Source organism: Triticum aestivum, chromosome 4D (assembly GCF_018294505.1).
Source record: "Triticum aestivum cultivar Chinese Spring chromosome 4D, IWGSC CS RefSeq v2.1, whole genome shotgun sequence".
NCBI classification, from domain to species: domain Eukaryota; kingdom Viridiplantae; phylum Streptophyta; class Magnoliopsida; order Poales; family Poaceae; genus Triticum; species Triticum aestivum.
The window spans coordinates 26,451,371-26,472,236 of NC_057805.1; positions in this window are offsets into that span (position 1 = coordinate 26,451,371).

The following is a 20,866-nucleotide window of genomic DNA, read 5'->3' on the forward strand; positions in this document are numbered from 1 at the left end:
AGTACTAAACGGGAATACTGCTTGTGCATCCACTTCCATAAACCCCAAAGTTATTCCATATGAGTCCACCATACCTTCCTATATGCGGTATTTACCTGCCATTCCAAGTAAATTTGTATGTGCCAAACTCTAAACCTTCAAATGAAATTCTGTTTTGTATGCTCGAATAGCTCATTTATCCACTAGGGCTGTCTATATCTTCCATGCTAGGTGGGTTATTCTCATGATGAGTGGACTCCGCTCATCACTCATGAGAAAATGGCCGGTAACCGGGATGCCCAGTCCCATGCTCAAATCAAATCAAAATAACTGGAAACAAAACCCCCCCAGGGTTGTTACTAGTTGGACGGTACCCGTTGTTTCGGGCCAGCCATGGAGTGTGCTTGTTGGTGGTGGAGGAGTATAAACTTTACCATTCTGTTTGGGAACTACCTATAATGTGTGTAGCATTGAAGATATCGAGATCTCTTGGTTGTTATGTTGACAATGAAAGTATGCCTCTCAAAATATTAGTTATCTCTGTTTCTAAACTCAAGCTCTGGGACCTCTGCAAATCCCTGCTTCCCTCTGCGAAGGGCCTATCTATTTAATTTTATGTTGAGTCATCATCCTCTTATTAAAAAGCACCAGTTGGAGAGCACCGCTGTCATTTGCATGCATTGCTATTAATTTACATTGAGTATGACTGTGACAGAATCTCTTTTACCATGAATTACAATGTCTAGTCACTCCTTGATCTTCAGGGGTGCTCTGCATTTATGTTTTGCGGTCTCAGAAAGGGCTAGCGAGATACCATCTTGTTATATCATGATATGATTGTTTTGAGAAAGTGTTGTCATCCCAGATTTATTATTATTGCTCGCTAGTTGATTATGCCATTGATATGAGTAAACATGAGACCTAAATGTTATTGTGAATATGGTTAGTTCATAATCTCTGCTGAAAAATTGAATGCTGGCTTTACATATTTGCAACAACAAGAGCAAACAGAGTTTGTAAAAGTGTCTTTACCACTTTCAGTTTGTCAACTGAATTGCTTGAGGACAAGCAAAGGTTTAAGCTTGGGGGAGTTGATACGTCTCCAACGTATCTACTTTTCCAAACACTTTTGCCCTTGTTTTGGACTCAAACTTGCATGATTTGTATGGAACTAACCCGGACTGACGCTGTTTTCAGCAGAATTGCCATGGTGTTATTTTTGTGCAGAAATAAAAGTTCTCGGAATGACCTGAAAATCCACGGAGACACGTTTCAGAATTAATAAAAAAATACTGGAGAAAGAATCAACCGAAGGGGGGCCACACCCTGGCCACGAGAGTGGGGGGCGCGCCCCCTGCCTCGTGGGCCCCCTGGAGCTCCACCGACCTCAACTCCAACTCCATATATTCATGTCCGCGGAGAAAAAAATGAGAGAGAAGGATTCATCGCGTTTTACGATACAGAGCCGCCGCCAAGCCCAAATCTCTCTCGGGAGGGCTGATCTGGAGTTCGTTCGGGGCTCCGGAGAGGGGAATCCGTCGCCATCGTCATCATCAACCATCCTCCATCACCAATTTCATGATGCTCACCACCGTGCGTGAGTAATTCCATCGTAGGCTTGCTGGACGGTGATGGGTTGGGTGAGATTTATCATGTAATCGAGTTAGTTTTGTTAGGGTTTGATCCCTAGTATCCATTATGTTCTAAGATTGATGTTGCTATGACTTTGCTATGCTTAATGCTTGTCACTAGGGCCCGAGTGCCATGATTTAAGATCTAAACCTATTATATTTTCATGAATATATGTGAGTTCTTGATCCTATCTTGCAAGTTAATAGTCACCTACTATGTGCTATGATCCGGCAACCCCGAAGTGACAATAATCGGGACCACTCCCGGTGATGAGTGTAGTTTGAGGAGTTCATGTATTCACTAAGTGTTAATGCTTTGGTCTGGTACTCTATTAAAAGGAGGCCTCAATATCCCTTTGTTTCCAATAGGACCCCGCTGCCACGGGAGGGTAGGACAAAAGATGTCATGCAAGTTCTTTTCCATAAGCACGTATGACTATATTCGGAATACATGCCTACATTACATTGATGAACTGGAGCTAGTTCTGTGTCACCCTATGTTATAACTGTTGCATGAGGAATCACATCCGACATAATTATCCATCATTGATCCATTGCCTATGAGCTTTTCACATATGGATCTTTGCTTAGTTACTTTTCCGTTGCCACTGTTACAATTACTACAAAAACTGCTATTGTTACTTTTGCCACCGTTACCGCTATTTCCATACTACCACTACTGCAGGATGGCGAAACGCGACACTATGATCAGAGACCCTTCGACGAAACTGTGTGCGATGCCATAATCGCAAACGGTGGTGTAAAAGAACCGTAAAAAAAGGTGCAAAACGTTTGCGGTGGCGGAGCCATCAAACACGGTTCAGATTTTAGTTGCGTGTGCGATCCAGGGCATACGGTTCAGTCCAATGAACTGTTTGCGATGAGGCGAAACGAAAGAAACGGGCAGCCTGATGAAGGGGTGTGTGATATAGAGCATACGGTTCACTGGGATGAACTGTGTGTGATTAGGCAACACAATGGAAACAGTTCAAGTGAACGAGATGTGTGTGATACGCGGTAAACAGGTCCGTAATCTGAAATGTGAGCGAAGACCAATAATAACACAGAGGATTGCTGCTAATAAGCCGTGTGAATTGCTCTGTCTACAGTAGAATAACATGTATATATAACTGAAATAAACATCCAATTACATAAGTGACTATACAGATCATTCGCACACATCTCAATAAACAATTGCATGCATTCTAAAGTAGGAGAAACGATCGTCTAGTCATCTACTTCTTGTGACGCTCCTGCCACTGCTATGTGGATCGATCCCTCGTCTGGGTCAGGAAGAAGACAGTTCCTCATGTCAACAATCCGCCTGTACATCTCGTAGCTTGTGTACGCGTCCATGGCCACGTACTTGACATGTTGTTCATCCAGTCTCTTATGCCACACACGGTGCCAGGCGTTCTTGTCCTTATTGCTCTCTTGCTTCATCTTCGCGTAGTAGTGGTCTGATACATCTCCAACGTATCTATAATTTTTTATTGCTCCATGCTATATTATCTTCTGTTTTGGACATTATTGGGCTTTATTATACACTTTTATATTATTTTTGGGACTAACCTATTAACCGGAGGCCCAGCCCAGAATTGTTGTTTTTTTGCCTATTTCAGAGTTTCGCAGAAAAAGAATATCAAACGGAGTCCAAACGGAATGAAACCTTCGGGAACGTGATTTTCGGAACGAACATGATCCAGAGGATTTGGACCCTACGTCAAGAAAGCTACCAGGAAGCCACGAGGTAAGGGGGCGCCTACCCCCTGGGCGCGCCCTCCACCCTCGTGGGCCCCACGTTGCTCCACCGACGTACTCCTTCCTCCTATATATACCTACGTACCCCCAAACTACTAGATACGGAGCCAAAAACCTAATTCCACCGCCGCAACCTTCTGTACCCGTGAGATCCCATCTTGGGGCCTGTTCCGGAGCTCCGCCGGAGGGGGCATCGATCACAGAGGGCTTCTACATCAACACCATGGCCTCTCCGATGATGTGTGAGTAGTTTACTTCAGACCTTCGGGTCCATAGTTATTAGCTAGATGGCTTCTTCTCTCTTTTTGGATCTCAATACAATGTTCTCCCCCTCTCTCGTGGAGAACTATTCGATGTAATCTTCTTTTGTGGTGTGTTTGTTGAGACCGATGAACTGTGGGTTTATGATCAAGTTTATCTATGAACAATATTTGAATCTTCTCTGAATTCTTTTATGTATGATTGGTTATCTTTGCAAGTCTCTTCGAATTATCAGTTTGGTTTGGCCTACTAGATTGATCTTTCTTGCAATGGGAGAAGTGCTTAGCTTTGGGTTCAATCTTGCGGTGTCCTTTCCCAGTGACAGTAGGGGCGGCAAGGCACGTATTGTATTGTTGCCATCGAGGATAACAAGATGGGGTTTATATCATATTGCATGAGTTTATCCCTCTACATCATGTCATCTTGCTTAAGGCGTTACTCTATTCTTATGAACTTAATACTCTAGATGCATGCTGGATAGCGGTTGATGTGTGGACTAATAGTAGTAGATGCAGGCAGGAGTCGGTCTACTTGTCTTGGACGTGATGCCTATATACATAATCATACCTAGATATTCTCATAACTATGCTCAATTCTGTCAATTGCTCAACAGTAATTTGTTCACCCACCATAAATACTTATGCTCTCGAGAGAAGCCACTAGTGAAACCTATGGCCCCCGGGTCTATTTTCCATCATATTAATCTTCCAACACTTAGCTATTTCCGTTGCCTTTTATTTTGCTTTTATTTTAATTTGCATCTTTATCATAAAAATACCAAAAATATTATCCTATCAGATTCTCACTCTCATAAGTGACCGTGTAGGGATTGACAACCCCTTATCGCGTTGGTTGCGAGGATTTATTTGTTTGTGTAGGTGCGAGGGACTTGTGCGTAGCCTCCTACTGGATTGATACCTTGGTTCTAAAAAACTGAGGGAAATACTTACGCCACTTTGCTACATCACCCTTTCCTCTTCAAGGGAAAACCAACGCAGTGCTCAAGAGGTAGCAAGAAGGATTTCTGGGGCTGTTGCCGGGGAGGCTTACGCAAGGTCAAGATTTGGACTCCCGACAACGAGCCATTTCCAGCGCCGTTGCCGGGGAGGTCTACGCAAAAGTCAACACACCAAGTACCCATCACAAACCCTTATCTCCCGCATTGCATTATTTGCCATTTGCCTCTCGTTTTCCTCTCCCCCACTTCACCCTTGCCGTTTTATTCGCCCTTTTTCTGTTCGTCTTTTTGTTTGCCTTGATATCTTACTTGGCTCGTTTGGTTGAAATAGTTGAGTATTTATTCCTAAACAGAGAAGCTAAGATCTATGGATCATCATCCGCTTGCCAATCTTTTTAAGAGATCCAATTATGATGAACCAATTCCTAGTGATTTGGGTGCACTAGATTATCTTTATAAGGTTTTGTTTGAAATCTGTGAATCTGAAAATTGTGATGAAGTGGTTCACGATAGATCTTTAAATAAAAAGCATGATTGCAATGATGCTTTATAACTTCTCTTAATGTCAATTGTGCTAATATTATGCAAAACCCTAAGCCTGGGGATGCTAGTTTTGCTATGTCTACTACTTGTTGCAATGCTCATGATTGGGGTGATTCTTCTTTTGATCTTAAACATTTATTTAATCCCCATGATGAATATGAGATTGATAATATTGTTTTCAATAATATTGAAAGTGGGTTTGGAAGAGTGTCAACTTTAGATCCCACATATTTGGAGAATATTCAATCTTATGAATCTTTTGATAAAAGTGGGTTTGGAGAGGTCATGACTTTAGTTAATGTTAATCCCACTATTTTGGAAGAGTGTCAACTTTGCATACATGTGGATCGTGTTAAGAATATGTTTTGTGATAGCTATATTGTTGAATTTCCTTATGATCCTACATGTAATTATTATGAGAGAGGAAAATGTGGTTGTAGAAATTTTCATGTTACTAAATTACCTCTCGTTATGCTGAAATTGCTATTGTTTCTTTCCGCTTCCTTGCATATGCTAGTTTTTGCTTGCCTTGATAATTTGTTTTCCTATAAGATGCCTATGCATGGGAAGTATGTTAGACTTAGATATGTTTGTCATGTGTTTTATGATGCTCTCTTTGTGCTTCAATTCTTGTCTTTCATGTGAGCATCATTAAAATTATCAATGCCTAGCTAAAAGGCTTTAAAGAAAAGTGCTTGTCGGGAGACAACCCAATATTTTTGCTTGCTGTTGTTCAATAAATTTTTGTTCTAGCCTCTGGTTAGATGTGTTTTTATGTTTTAATTAGTGTTTGTGCCAAGTTAAACCTATAGGATCTTCTTGGATGATAGTTATTTGATCTTGCTGAAAATTCCAGAAACTTTCTGTTCACAAAAATAATTGTTAAAAATCACCTGAACGTGATAAAATATTGATTCCAATTGCTGCTGATCAATAAACAAATTTTATAGGTCTTCCTATTTTGGCTGATTTTTTGGAGTTCCAGGAGTTTGCGTTAGTTACAGATTACTACAGACTGTTCTGTTTTTGACAGATTCTGTTTTTCGTGTGTTGATTGCTTATTTTGATGAACCTATGGCTAGTAAAATAGTTTATAAAGCATAGAGAAGTTGGAATACAGTATGTTTAATACAAATATAAATAAATAATGAGTTCATTACAGTACCTTGAAGTGGTCTTTTGTTTTCTTTCGCTAACGGAGCTCATGAGATTTTCTGCTGAGTTTTGTGTTCTTAAGTTTTCAAGTTTTGGGTAAAAGATTTGATGGATTATGGAACAAGGAGTGGCAAGAGCCTAAGCTTGGGGCTGCCCATGGAACCCCCAAGATAATCTAAGGACACCTAAAAGCCAAAGCTTGGGGATGCCCCGGAAGGCATCCCCTCTTTCGTCTACTTCCATCGTAACTTTACTTGGAGCTATATTTTTATTCACCACATGATATGTGTTTTGCTTGGAGCATCTTGTATTATTTGAGTCTTTATTTTTTAGTTTACCACAATCATCTTTGCTGTACACACCTTTTGAGAGAGACACACATGATTCGGAAATTATTAGAATACTCTATGTGCTTCACTTATATCTTTTGAGTTATATAGTTTTTGCTCTAGTACTTCACTTATATCTTTCAGAGCACGGTGGTGGATTTGTTTTATAGAAACTATTGATATCTCATGCTACACTTAGATTATTTTGAGAGTCTTAAATAGCATGGTAATTTGCTTAAATAATCCTAATATGCTAGGTATTCAAGAATAGTAAAAACTTTCTTATGAGTGCTTTGAATACTAAGAGAAGTTTGATACTTGACGATTGTTTTGAGATATGGAGGTAGTGATATCAAAGTTGTGCTAGTTGAGTAGTTGTGAATTTGAGAAATACTTGTGTTGAAGTTTGCAAGTCCCGTAGCATGCACGTATGGTAAACGTTATGTAACAAATTTGAAACACGAGGTGTTCTTTGAGTGTCCTCCTTATGAGTGGCGGTCGGGGACGAGCGATGGTCTTTTCCTACCAATCTATCCCCCTAGGAGCATGCGCGTAGTGCTTGGTTTTTGATGACTTGTAGATTTTTGCAATAAGTATGTGAGTTCTTTATGACTAATGTTAAGTCCATGGATTATACGCACTCTCACCTCTCCATCATTGCTAGCCTCTTCGGTACCGTGCATTGCCCTTTCTCACATTGAGAGTTGGTGCAAACTTCGCCAGTGCATCCAAACCCCGTGATATGATGCGCTCTTTCAGACATAAACCTCCTTATATCTTCCTCAAAACAACCACCATACCTACCTATTATGGCATTTCCATAGCCATTCCGAGATATATTGCCATGCAACTTTCCACCGTTCCGTTTATCATGACACGTTCATCATTGTCATATTGCTTAGCATGATCATGTAGTTGACATAGTATTTGTGGCAAAGCCACCGTTTCATAATTCTTTCATACATGTCACTCTTAGTTCATTGCATATCCCGGTACACCGCCGGAGGCATTCATATAGAGTCATACCTTGTTCTAGTATCGAGTTGTAATCGTTGAGTTCCAAATAAATAGAAGTGTGATGATCATCATTTTCTAGAGCATTGTCCCAAGTGAGGAATAAAAAAAAAAGAGAAAGGCCATAAAAAAAGAGAAGGCCCAAAAAAATGAGAGAAAAAGAGAGAAGGGACAATGTTACTATCCTTTTACCACACTTGTGCTTCAAAGTAGCACCATAATCTTCATGATAGAGAGTCTCTTGTTTTGTCATTTTCATATACTAGTGGGAATTTTTCATTATAGAACTTGGCTTGTATATTCCAATAATGGGCCTCCTCAAGTGCCCTAGGTCTTCGTGAGCAAGCAAGTTGGATGCACACCCTCTTAGTTTCTTTTGTTGAGCTTTCATATATTTATAGCTCTAGTGCATCCGTTGCATGGCAATCCCTACTCCTTGCATTAACATCAATCGATGGGCATCTCCATAGCTCATTGATTAGCCTCGTTGATGTGAGACTTTCTCCTTTTTTGTCTTCACCACATAACCCCCATCATCATATTCTATTCCACCCATAGTGCTATGTCCATGGCTCGCGCTCATGTATTGCGTGAAGGTTGAAAAAGTTTGAGATTACTAAAGTATGAAACAATTGCTTGGCTTGTCATCGGGGTTGTGCATGATGAGAGCATTCTTGTGTGATGAAAATGGAGCATGACTAAACTATATGATTTTGTAGGGATGAACTTTCTTTGGCCATGTTATTTTGAGAGGACATAATTGCTTAGTTAGTATGCTTGAAGTATTATTATTTATATGTCAATATTGAACTTTTATCTTGAATCTTTCGGATCTGAATATTCATACCACAATTAAGAAGAATTACATTGAAATTATGCCAAGTAGCATTCCACATCAAAAATTCCGTTTTTATCATTTACCTACTCGAGGACGAGCAGGAATTAAGCTTGGGGATGCTTGATACGTCTCAACGTATCTATAATTTTTGATTGCTCCATGCTATATTATCTTCTGTTTTGGACATTATTGGGCATTATTATACACTTTTATATTATTTTTGGGACTAACCTATTAACCGGAGGCCCAGCCCAGAATTGTTGTTTTTTTGCCTATTTCAGAGTTTCGCAGAAAAAGAATATCAAACGGAGTCCAAACGGAATGAACCTTTGGGACGTGATTTTCGGAACGAACATGATCCAGAGGACTTGGACCCAACGTCAAGAAAGCTACCAGGAAGCCACGAGGTAGGGGGCGTGCCTACCCCCCTGGGCGCGCCCTCCACCCTCAAGGGCCCCACGTTGCTCCACCGACGTACTCCTTCCTCCTATATATACCTACGTACCCCCAAACTACCAGATACGGAGCCAAAAACCTAATTCCACCGCCGCAACCTTCTGTACCCGTGAGATCCCATCTTGGGGCCTGTTTCGGAGCTCCGCCGGAGGGGGCATCGATCACGGAGGGCTTCTACATCAACACCATGGCCTCTCCGATGATGTGTGAGTAGTTTACTTCAGACCTTCGGGTCCATAGTTATTAGCTAGATGGCTTCTTCTCTCTTTTTGGATCTCAATACAATGTTCTCCCCCTCTCTCATGGAGATCTATTCGATGTAATCTTCTTTTGCGGTGTGTTTGTTGAGACCGATGAATTGTGGGTTTATGATCAAGTTTATCTATGAACAATATTTGAATCTTCTCTGAATTCTTTTATGTATGATTGGTTATCTTTGCAAGTCTCTTTGAATTATCAGTTTGGTTTGGCCTACTAGGTTGATCTTTCTTGCAATGGGAGAAGTGCTTAGCTTTGGGTTCAATCTTGCGGTGTCCTTTCCCAGTGACAGTAGGGGCAGCAAGGCCATTATTGTATTGTTGCCATCGAGGATAACAAGATGGGGTTTATATCATATTGCTTGAGTTTATCCCTCTACATCATGTCATTTTGCTTGAGGCGTTACTCTGTTCTTATGAACTTAATACTCTAGATGCATGGTGGATAGCGGTCGATGTGTGGAGTAATAGTAGTAGATGCAGGCAGGAGTCGGTCTACTTGTCTTGGACGTGATGCCTATATACATGATCATACCTAGATATTCTCATAACTATGCTCAATTTTGTCAATTGCTCAACAGTAATTTGTTCACCCACCGTAAATACTTATGCTCTCGAGAGAAGCCACTAGTGAAACCTATGGCCCCGGGGTCTATTTTCCATCATATGAATCTTCCAACACTTAGCTATTTCCGTTGCCTTTTATTTTGCTTTTATTTAATTTGCATCTTTATCATAAAAATACCAAAAATATTATCCTATCATATCTATCAGATCTCACTCTCGTAAGTGACCGTGTAGGGATTGACAACCCCTTATCGCGTTGGTTGCGAGGATTTATTTGTTTGTGTAGGTGCGAGGGACTCGTGCGTAGCCTCCTACTGGATTGATACCTTGGTTCTCAAAAACTGAGGGAAATACTTACTCTACTTTGCTACATCACCCTTTCCTCTTCAAGGGAAAACCAACACAGTGCTCAAGAGGTAGCAGGGTCGATGATGGCCGAGGCAAGGTCAACCAGGGAGTTTAGTTTGCTTTTGTCGCTGCCCAAGACCTTGTAGTGGTGCTGGATGTTGACAAGATTCGGGCATTTCAAGTCCGAAACCTTGAGCGCTTTTAGATCGTTGGTGGTGTCCACCGTAGCGAAACTGTAGTCGGAGCTGTTCATAAACCTGGAGAAACGCTCGCAAGGCCTTGTGGCAAGGTGGAAGTGGTAGACGAGGACGTCATGTCGCACGCACAACTGGGCGATGACAACCTTCTGATCGTGCCCGGCACGACCGATGGTGTACTCGAGGTCGAAGCCGACCACTCGGTACTTGTCCTCGGCAAGGAACTGCTTCATAGTTTGGATGGAGCTCTCCACCGAGACCGGATCGTTCGCGTACACCACCGAGAGGGCCTTCCCCCTCACGTGGGTCTCCACTACGTGATGCGTGGTGAACTGCCTACCGTTGTCATCATCGGTCGCTGGGAGCGCCATTGGAGCCACGGGGAGCACCATTGGAACCACTGGATGTTCTTTCTATATGTGTCCTCGTGGGTGTGCTTATTGTGTTGTGTGAGATGAGAGATGAAGGTAAATGGCCGCAGGAATAAAAGGGGGCCGGGCGGCGTGGATTCTCGGCGCGTCCGCATGGCAGTTTTTGCAGCGGGTAACTGCATCGTGGCGCCGCGCCCGGCGCAACCGCTTGCACATGAACGTGTGTGATCGTGCGCCGGCCCAAAACACTGGCAGCGCGCGTGGGGGGACGAGGGCAGAGCACCCGGAGGGACGCGAGAGCAGAGCGCGCCGCGGCCGCCTGAACCGCAAGCAACCACACGCATAGAGCAGTTGAACACGCAGGCAATGGCCGCCTACAAGCTGGCCGACAGTTGCGTCGCTGCGTAGAGAGCGGCCGTGTGGTACCACCTCCGTCTAGTCTATAGTCTCCTTTATATTTCGTGCCATACTGTGCCCTCAAATTTAACCAACAATGTTAATGCATGTTTGGCGACATGCATTCGTATTTTATTAGTTAAATCATACTTATAAACTAGGATGGTGGTATAGTAGGTAATTAAATCGCAAACGTTTTTTTATTAACCGTATATGTATGTGGCCTTTCGTCCTCCTCTCGCACGTCTTGTCACCCCGCTGCCGCAGACGGCCTAAAACGCAAGCTTGCGCAGCGCGCGCGGGGCGTTCTTGTTGCCAAACGGTGGCGCCAATGAATCGTCGGTGAGCTCATTCCCGCGCAACCTCGCAGGTTCCCGCGCAAGCTTCCCGCCTGACTCGGTGAAATCCCCCAAAATCCCAATGCTTACCGGCCTACTATAAAAACCCTCACGGCCGGCGAGTCCTCCGTCGCATTTCCCCTCCATCCCTGTAGCTTATCTCGTCTGCTTCTCCCACATTCGCCAATGGCACCGGTCCGTCGTCCTCGCTCAGCCACTCCGCCGTCATCAGAGGACAGCTCCAGCTGGGAGGCTACACCGCGGCGGCGGCGCAGTCCACGACGTAGTGTAGTGCACGTGGCGTCCCTGTTGGGTGTGCGCGGAACACCCACCACACGCTCCGCCGCCGGTGCCCGTCGGCCGCTGTTGCTGGCCGCCGTTGCCACCACACCACCGTCGAAAGCCAGGGCCATCGCCCGCTCCGCCGCCGCGGCCCGAAGGCGGAAATGGCCGTCGTGGCCGCCACCCCACTGTCGGCCACTGTGACCATCACCCGCTCCGCCACCGCGGCCCGAAGGCGGGAGGTGGTGGTCATGGCCGCCACCCCGTCGTTGGCCGCCGTGGCGGCCAGCCTACCGTCGACCGCCAGGGACATCACCTGCTCTGCCACAGCCGCCCGAAGGCGGGAGGCGGAGGTGGATGCCCGCACGTGCGACAACGACCTTGCGCGCTACACTGAGTTCCTGCGGGAGGAGGAGGAGCGCCTCGTCAAGCACGCAAAGAGCCTTACCGCCGCAGTGGCTGCGGCACACGCCTCCTCAGTGGCGAGGAATCAGGCGATCTACGAGGAGAACCCCAGCTTCAAGAGGGGTCGTCTGGAGCAGCAGAGGGCGTTCGAGGCGAGCGTCCTGAAGCTGCATTAGCGGCAGGCAACGCATTGCGGTTGCCCAGCCCGCCGGTAGGCTCCTCCTCCTCCGCCTCTTACTGAGCACGCTCGGCGGAGGAGAGGCAGCCGAAAGTAGTACAAAGCCCCTCCGCAGTAGTAGTAGTATTTAGGGGCTATTTTGTTCAGTTCATCTGACTATAGATGTGGTGGAACTGTACAACGTACTTAAAATTAGCTAGTATATATAGTTGAACTAGCTATTTCAGTACGTGGTTGGCAACAATTGGGGAAAAGTTTGGTCGGTTCAGCTGTCGAGTTGAACTGTTTGTATAAATTAAGAATGATTGCTTAATCTATGAATGTAATCTATGCTTACTTACTGAATTTTAGTTGCAAAAATTAGATACTGCTAGTGATTTTTAGCTTCATATTTTGACAAATCGCAGTGTTACAAGGATTGACAAATCTTACCAATTGTTTGTACGTGGTTGCACATGGGTCATCCAAAACAACCGCTTGCATTGAAGGGATGCACAAATCCTGCGCTACTCTCACTTTGCATACGGGTGTTCTATCTAAAACGTTTGCGATCAAGAGCTGCAGAAATCCTGCTCGACACATTTTCTCTTGGCTTCCTGGTGAATCTGTCGGTTTGCATACGGGTGTTCTAACTAAAACGTTTGCGATGAGTGTTTTATATTTAAAAAGCAAACTAAACTGCGGCTTGGGCACCATTAATGGAGAGGATGTGAGCAAGGCGGGCGGCCATGGAAGTCAAAGGGCTCGCTTCCTAGTGAGCCTACGCAGCGTACAACTCGCATGCTTCTCGGTGAGCCTGCACACTTAAGGATAGCTTGCATGCCTCTCGGTCAGCCTGCGCACCGGACGACGCTCACACGCCTCCCGTTCAGTCAAGGTCAAGCAGCTGTCCGCACGGCACCTCCTACATCCATTAAAACAGAGACACATGGCATCACATGAATGGTTAACAGAATTTTGGATTTACTAGAATTTAAAAACCAGGCATCTCAATGTTTTGCCGGCAATCAACGGTGCCATGGTGTTTGAAATTCATTCCCATTTCTTGCATGGGACCTAAGCATGCACCCATGGGCACATATTTGATTTTTCAACCAATTTATATGCACTGGAGCATGTGCATGTAGTTCAAATTTGAATTATGCACATAAATGCATTGAAAACTCAGTTAATGCAAAAAAAAAGTCCAAACGAACCCTGAAAAATCACAAAAATGCAAACACAACACTCCTGTTGTTCTATGTTGACACTAGAAAAAAAATTGAAAGCAATAAGAGGCAATGGATATCGTTTCGTCCCCAAAGGTGGGACATTTCCCTACCGAAAACCATCATGCTAGTTGTGAGAAGCTCCGGTTTGTGAGAAGCATATACCCAAACCTGCCCCAAATGGGACAAAATTTGTACCATGGCATGTTGATGTTGCTCCACGATAGCATGCCAAGTTTCATGAATTTCAGACGAGTTTTGGATTTAATAGAATTTAAAAACCAGGCATCTCAATGTTTTGCCGGCAATCAACGATGCCCCAGTGTTTGAAATTCATTCCCATTTCTTGCATGGGACCTAAGCATGCACCCAAGGACACAGATTCGATTTTTCAACCAATTTATATGCACTGGAGCATGTGCATGTAGTTCAAATTTGAATTATGCACATAAATGCATTGAAAACTAAGTTAATGCATAAAAATGTCCAAACGAACCTCGAAAAATCACAAAAATTCACACAACACTCCTGTTGTTCAATGTTGACACGAGAGGAAAAATTGAAAGCAATAAGAGGCAATGGATATCGTTTCGTCCCCAAAGGTGGGACGTTTCCGTACCGAAAACCATCATGCTTGTTGTGAGAAGCTCCGGTTTGTGAGAAGCATATACCCAAACCTGCCCCAAATGGGACAAAATTTGTACCACGGCATGTTGATGTCGCTCCATGATAGCATGCCAAGTTTCATGAATTTCAGACGAGTTTTGGATTTACTAGAATTTAAAAACCAGGCATCTCAATGTTTTGCCGGCAATCAACGGTGCCCCGATGTTTGAAATTCATTCCCATTTCTTGCATGGGACCTAAGCATGCACCCAAGGACACAGATTTGATTTTTCAACCAATTTATATGCATTGGAGCATGTGCATGTAGTTCAAATTTGACTTATGCACATAAAATGCATTGAAAACTCAGTTAATGCATAAAAATGTCCAAACGAACCCCGAAAAATCAAAAAAATTCACACAGCACTCCTGTTGTTCTATGTTGACACGATAAAAAAATATGAAAGCAATAAGAGGCAATGGATATCATTTCGTCCCCAAAGGTGGGACGTTTCCTTACCGAAAACCATCATGCTTGTTGTGAGAAGCTCCGGTTTGTGAGAAGCATATACCCAAACCTGCCCCAAATGGGACAAATTTTTTACCACGTCATGTTGATGCCGCTCCATGATAGCATGCCAAGTTTCATGAATTTTAGACGAGTTTCGGATTTACTAGAATTTAAAAACCAGGCATATCAATGTTTTGCCGGCAATCAACATGCCCCGGTGTTTGAAATTCATTCCCATTTGTTGCATGGGACCAAAGCATGCACCCAAGGACACACATTTGATTTTTCAACCAATTTATATGCACTGGAGCATGTGCATGTAGTTCAAATTTGAATTATGCACATAAATGCATTGAAAACTCAGTTAATGCATAAAAATGTCCAAACGAACCCCGAAAAATCACAAAAATTAACACACCACTCCTGTTGTTCTATGATGACAAGAGAAAGAAATTTGAAAGCAATAAGAGGCAATGGATATCGTTTCGTCCCCAAAGGTGGGACGTTTCCATACAAAAAACCATCATGCTTGTTGTGAGAATCTCCGGTTTGTGAGAAGCATATACCAAAACCTGCCCCAGATGGGACAAAATTTGTACCACTGCATGTTGATGCCGCTCCATGATAGCATGCCAAGTTTCATGAATTTCAGACGAGTTTTGGATTTACTAGAATTTAAAAACATGGCATCTCAATGCTTTGCCGGCAATCAACGGTGCCCCGGTGTTTGAAATTCATTCCCATTTCTTGCATGGGACCTAAGCATGCACCCAACGACACATATTTGATTTTTCAACCAATTTATATGCACTGGAGCATGTGCATGTAGTTCAAATTTGAATTATGCACATAAAATGCATTGAAAACTCAGTTAATGCATAAAAATGTCCAAACGAACCCCGAAAAATCACAAAAATACACACACCACTCCTATTGTTCTATGTTGACACGAGAAAAAAAATTGAAAGCAATAAGAGGCAATGGATATCGTTTCGTCCCCAAAGGTAGGACGTTTCCGTACAGAAAACCATCATGCTTGTTGTGAGAAGCTCCGATTTGTGAGAAGCTCCGGTTTGTGAGAAGCATATACCCAAACCTGCCCCAGATGGGACAAAATTTGTACCACGACATGTTGATGCCGCTCCATGATAGCATGCCAAGTTGCATGAATTTCAGACGAGTTTTGGATTTACTAGAATTTAAAAACCAGGCATCTCAATGTTTTGCCGGCAATCAACGGTGCCCCGGTGTTTGAAATTCATTCCCATTTCTTGCATGGGACCTAAGCATGCACCCAAGGACACACATTTGATTTTTCAAACAATTTATATGCATTGGAGCATGTGCATGTAGTTCAAATTTGAATTATGCACATAAAATGCATTGAAAACTCAGTTAATGCATAAAAATGTCCAAACGAACCCCGAAAAATCACAAAAAATTCACACAACACTCCTGTTGTTCTATGTTGACACGAGAAATAAATATGAAAGCAATAAGAGGCAATGGATATCGTTTCGTCCCCAAAGGTGGGACGTTTCCATACCGAAAACCATCATGCTTGTTGTGAGAATCTCCGGTTTGTGAGAAGCATATACCAAAACCTGCCCCAGATGGGACAAAATTTGTACCACTGCATGTTGATGCCGCTCCATGATAGCATGCCAAGTTTCATGAATTTCAGACGAGTTTTGGATTTACTAGAATTTAAAAACATGGCATCTCAATGCTTTGCCGGCAATCAACGGTGCCCCGGTGTTTGAAATTCATTCCCATTTCATGCATGGGACCTAAGCATGCACCCAACGACACATATTTGATTTTTCAACCAATTTATATGCACTGGAGCATGTGCATGTAGTTCAAATTTGAATTATGCACATAAAATGCATTGAAAACTCAGTTAATGCATAAAAATGTCCAAACGAACCCCGAAAAATCACAAAAATACACACACCACTCCTGTTGTTCTATGTTGACACGAGAAAAAAAATTGAAAGCAATAAGAGGCAATGGATATCGTTTCTTCCCCAAAGGTAGGACGTTTCCGTACAGAAAACCATCATGCTTGTTGTGAGAAGCTCCGATTTGTGAGAAGCTCCGGTTTGTGAGAAGCATATACCCAAACCTGCCCCAGATGGGACAAAATTTGTACCACGACATGTTGATGCCGCTCCATGATAGCATGCCAAGTTGCATGAATTTCAGACGAGTTTTGGATTTACTAGAATTTAAAAACCAGGCATCTCAATGTTTTGCCGGCAATCAACGGTGCCCCGGTGTTTGAAATTCATTCCCATTTCTTGCATGGGACCTAAGCATGCACCCAAGGACACACATTTGATTTTTCAAACAATTTATATGCATTGGAGCATGTGCATGTAGTTCAAATTTGAATTATGCACATAAAATGCATTGAAAACTCAGTTAATGCATAAAAATGTCCAAACGAACCCCGAAAAATCACAAAAAATTCACACAACACTCCTGTTGTTCTATGTTGACACGAGAAATAAATATGAAAGCAATAAGCTGCAATGGATATCGTTTCATCCCCAAAGGTGGGAGTTTCCCTACCAAAAACCATCATGCTTGTTGTGAGAAGCTCCAGTTTGTGAGAAGCATATACCCAAACCTGCCCCAAATGGGCGAAAATTTGTACCACATCATGTCGATGCCGCTCCATGATAGCATGCCAAGTTTCATGAATTTCGAACGAGTTTTGGATTTACTAGAATTTAAAAACGAGGCATCTCAATGTTTTGCTGGCAATCAACGGTGCCCCGGTGTTTGAAATTCATTCCCATTTCTTGCATGGGATCTAAGCATGCACCCAAGCACACAGATTTGATTTTTCAACCAATTTATATGTACTGGAGCATGTGCATGCATTTCAAATTTGAATTATGCACATAAATGCATTGAAAACTCACTTAATGCAGAAAAATGTCCAAACGAACCCTGAAAAATCACAAAAATTCACACAACACTCCTGTTGTTCTATGTTGACACTAGAAAAAAAATTGAAAGCAATACGAGGCAATGGATACCGTTTTGTCCCCAAAGGTGGGACGTTTCCCTACCGAAAACCATCATGCTTGTTGTGAGAAGCTCCGGTTTATGAGAAGCATATACCCAAACCTACCCCAAATGGGACAAAATTTGTACCACGGCATGTTGATGCTGCTCCATGATAGCATGCCAAGTTTCATGAATTTCAGACGAGTTTTGGATTTACTAGAGTTTAAAAACCACACATCTCAATGTTCTGCTGGCAATCAACAGTGCCCCGGTGTTTGAAATTCATTCCCATTTCTTGCATGGGACCTAAGCATGCACCCAAGGACATAAATTTTATTTTTCAACCAATTTATATGCACTCGAGCATGTGCATGTAGTTCAAATTTGAATTATGCACATAAATGCATTGAAAACTCAGTTAATGCTTAAAAATGTCCAAACGGTCCCCGAAAAATCACACAACACTCCTGTTGTTCTATGTTGGAGCGAGAAAAAAACTTGAGAGCAATAAGAGGCAATGGATATCGTTTCGTCCCCAAAGGTGGGACGTTCCCTACCGAAAACCATCATGCTTGTTGTGAGAAGCTTCGGTTTGTGAGAAGCATATACCCAAACCTGCCCCAAATGGGACAAAATTCGTACCACGACATGTTGATGCCGCTCCATGATAGCATGCCAAGTTTCATGAATTTCGGACGACTTTGGATATACTAGAATTTAAAAACCAGGCATCTCAATGTTTTGCCGGCAATCAACGGTGCCCCGGTGTTTGAAATTCATTCCCATTTCTTGCATGGGATCTAAGCATGCACCCAAGCACACAGATTTGATTTTTCAACCAATTTATATGCACTCGAGCATGTGCATGCAGTTCAAATTTGAATTATGCACATAAATGCATTGAAAACTCACTTAATGCAGAAAAATGTCCAAACGAACCCTGACAAATCAGAAAAATTCACACAACACTCTTGTTGTTCTATGTTGACACTAGAAAAAAATTGAAAGCAATACGAGGCAATGGATATCGTTTTGTCCCCAAAGGTGGGACGTTTCCCTACCGAAAACCATCATGCTTGTTGTGAGAAGCTCCGGTTTGTGAGAAGCATATACCCAAACCTACCCCAAATGGGACAAAATTTGTACCACGACATGTTGATGCTGCTCCATGATAGCATGCCAAGTTTCATTAATTTCAGACGAGTTTTGGATTTACTAGAATTTAAAAACCACACATCTCAATGTTTTGCTGGCAATCAACAGTGCCCCGGTGTTTGAAATTCATTCCCATTCCTTGCATGGGACCTAAGCATGCGCCCAAGGACATAAATTTTATTTTTCAACCAATTTACATGCACTGGAGCATGTGCATGTAGTTCAAATTTGAATTATGCACATAAATGCATTGAAAACTCAGTTAATGCATAAAAATGTCCAAACGGTCCCCGAAAAATCACACAACACTCCTGTTGTTCTATGTTGGCACGAGAAAAAAACTTGAAAGCAATAAGAGGCAATGGATATCGTTTCGTCCCCAAAGGTGGGACGTTCCCTACCGAAAACCATCATGCTTGTTGTGAGAAGCTCCGGTTTGTGAGAAGCATATACCCAAACCTGCCCCAAATGGGACAAAAATTGTACCACGGCATGTTGATGCCGCTCCATGATAGCATGCCAAGTTTCATGAATTTCGGACGAGTTTTGGATTTACTAGAATTTAAAAACCAGGCATCTCAACGTTTTGCCGGCAATCAACGGTGCCCCAGTGTTTGACATTCATTCCCATTTCTTGCATGGGACCTAAGCATGCACCCAAGGACACATATATGATTTTTCAACCAATTTATATGCACGGGAGCATGTGCATGTAGTTCAAATTTGAATTATGCACATAAAATGTATTGTAAACTCAGTTAATGCATAAAAATGTCCAAACGAACCCCGAAAAATCACAAAAATGCACACAACACTCCTGATGTTCTATGTTGACACGAGAAATAAATATGAAAGCAATAAGCTGCAATGGATATCGTTTCATCCCCAAAGGTGGGAGTTTCCCTACCAAAAACCATCATGCATGTTGTGAGAAGCTCCAGTTTGTGAGAAGCATATACCCAAACCTGCCCCAAATGGGAGAAAATTTGTACCACATCATGTCGATGCCGCTCCATGATAGCATGCCAAGTTTCATGAATTTCGGACGAGTTTTGGATTTACTAGAATTTAAAAACTAGGCATCTCAATGTTTTGCCGGCAATCAACGGTGCCCCGGTGTTTGAAATTCATTCCCATTTCTTGCATGGGATCTAAGCATGCACCCAAGCACACAGATTTGATTTTTCAACCAATTTATATGCACTGGAGCATGTGCATGCATTTCAAATTTGAATTATGCACATAAATGCATTAAAAACTCACTTAATGCAGAAAAATGTCCAAACGAACCCTGAAAAATCACAAAAATTCACACAACACTCCTGTTGTTCTATGTTGACACTAGAAAAAAAATTGAAAGCAATACGAGGCAATGGATACCGTTTTGTCCCAGAAGGTGGGACGTTTCCCTACCGAAAACTATCGTGCTTGTAGTGAGAAGCTCCGGTTTGTGAGAAGCATATACCCAAACCTACCCCAAATGGGACAAAATTTGTACCACGGCATGTTGATGCTGCTCCATGATAGCATGCCAAGTTTCATGAATTTCAGACGAGTTTTGGATTTACTAGAATTTAAAAACCACACATCTCAATGTTTTGCTGGCAATCAACAGTGCCCCAGTGTTTGAAATTCATTCCCATTTCTTGCATGGGACCTAAGCATGCACCCAAGGACATAAATTTTATTTTTCAACCAATTTATATGCACTCGAGCATGTGCATGTAGTTCAAATTTGAATTATGCACATAAATGCATTGAAAACTCAGTTAATGCATAAAAATGTCCAAACGGTCCCCGAAAAATCACACAACACTCCTGTTGTTCTATGTTGGAGCGAGAAAAAAACTTGAAAGCAATAAGAGGCAATGGATATCGTTTCATCCCCAAAGGTGGGACGTTCCCTACCGAAAACCATCATGCTTGTTGTGAGAAGCTCCGGTTTGTGAGAAGCATATACCCAAACCTGCCCCAAATGGGACAAAATTTGTACCACGACATGTTGATGCCGCTCCATGATAGCATGCCAAATTTCATGAATTTCGGACGACTTTGGATATACTAGAATTTAAAAACCAGGCATCTCAATGTTTTGCCGGCA